Source organism: Arachis hypogaea, chromosome 11 (assembly GCF_003086295.3).
Source record: "Arachis hypogaea cultivar Tifrunner chromosome 11, arahy.Tifrunner.gnm2.J5K5, whole genome shotgun sequence".
Classification (NCBI taxonomy): Eukaryota; Viridiplantae; Streptophyta; class Magnoliopsida; order Fabales; family Fabaceae; genus Arachis; species Arachis hypogaea.
Window position 1 is genome coordinate 84,278,945 of NC_092046.1, and position 1,847 is coordinate 84,280,791.

Below are 1,847 nucleotides of genomic sequence, written 5' to 3' on the forward strand. Positions count from 1 at the left end.
GCCATTGGAGCAAACAATTTTGAGCTGAAACCTCAATTAGTTTCTCTGATGCAACAGAACTGCAAGTTTCATGGACTTTCATCTGAAGATCCTTTTCAGTTCTTAACTGAGTTCTTGCAAATTTGTGATACTGTTAAGACCAATGGGGATGACCCCGAGGTCTACAGGCTTATGCTTTTCCTGTTTGCTGTAAGAGACAGAGCTAGAGTGTGGTTAGACTCTCAACCCAAAGATAGCCTGAACTCTTGGGATAAGCTGGTCACGGCTTTCTTAGCCAAGTTCTTTCCTCCTCAAAAGCTGAGTAAGCTTAGAGTGGATGTTTAAACCTTCAGACAGAAAGAAGGTGAATCCCTCTATGAAGCTTGGGAGAGATATAAGCAACTGACCAAAAAGTGTCCTTCTGACATGCTTTCAGAATGGACCATCCTGGATATATTCTATGATGGTCTGTCTGAATTAGCTAAGATGTCATTGGATACTTCTGCAGGTGGATCCATTCACCTAAAGAAAACGCCTGCAGAAGCTCAAGAACTCTTTGACATGGTTGCTAATAACCAGTTCATGTACACTTCTGAGAGGAATCCTGTGAGTAATGGGACGCCTCAGAAGAAGGGAGTTCTTGAAATTGATACTCTGAATGCCATATTGGCTCAGAATAAAAGATTGACTCAGCAAGTCAATATGATTTCTCAGAGTTTGAATGGAATGCAAGCTGCATCCAACAGTACTCAAGAGGCATCTTCTGAAGAAGAAGCTTATGATCCTGAGAACCCTGCAATAGCAGAGGTGAATTACAGGGGTGAACCCTATGGAAACACCTATAATTCCTCATGGAGAAATCACCCAAATCTCTCATGGAAGGATCAACAAAAGCCTCAACAAAGCTTTAATAATGGTGGAAGAAACAGGTTTAGCAATAGCAAGCCTTTTCCATCATCCTCTCAGCAAAAGACAGAGAGTTCTGAGCAGACCCCATCTAGCTCGGCAAATATAGTCTCAAATCTATCTAAGACCACTCTAAGTTTCATGAATGAAACAAGGTCCTCCATTAGAAATCTGGAAGCACAAGTGGGCCAGCTGAGTAAAAGGATCATTGAAACCCCTCCTAGTACTCTCCCAAGCAATACAGAAGAAAATCCAAAAGGAGAGTGCAAGGCCATTGAAATGACCATCATGGCCGAAACCACAAAAGAGGAGGAGGACGTGAATCCCAGTGAGGAAGACCTCCTGGGACGTCCAGAGATCAATAAGGAGTTTCCCTTTGAGGAACCAAAGGACTCTGAGGCTCATCTGGAGACCATAGAGATTCCATTAAACCTCCTTATGCCATTCATGAGCTCTGATGAGTATTCTTCTTCTGAAGAGAATGAAGATGTTACTGAAGAGCAAGTTGCCAAGTACCTTGGTGCAATCATGAAGCTGAATGCCAAATTATTTGGTAATGAGACTTGGAAAGATGAACCTCCCTTGCTCACCAATGAACTGAGTGATCTGGATCAACTGAGATTGCCTCAGAAGAAACAGGATCCTGGAAAGTTCTTAATACCGTGTACCATAGGCACCATGACCTTTGAGAAGGCTCTATGTGACCTTGGGTCAGGGATAAACCTCATGCCCCTCTCTGTAATGGAAAAACTGGGAATCTTTGAGGGGCAAACTACTAGAATCTCATTAGAGATGGCAGACAACTCAAGAAAATAGGCTTATGGTCAAGTAGAGGACATGTTAGTAAAGGTTGAAGGCCTTTACATCCCTGCTGATTTCATAATCCTGGATACTGGGAAGGATGAGGATGAATCCATCATTCTTGGAAGACCCTTCCTAGCCACAGCAAGAGCTGTGATTGA

General features: G+C 42.9%; 1 non-coding gene across 1 annotated transcript; it reads right to left on the bottom strand.

The window, feature by feature from the left end:
- Window positions 1–303: 303 nt before the first annotated feature.
- LOC112726116 (small nucleolar RNA R71) lies at window positions 304–411 on the bottom strand. Its single transcript, XR_003165182.1, has one exon. It is a non-coding gene; the product is annotated as a small nucleolar RNA R71 (small nucleolar RNA).
- Between the last annotated feature and the right edge of the window lie 1,436 nt (window positions 412–1,847).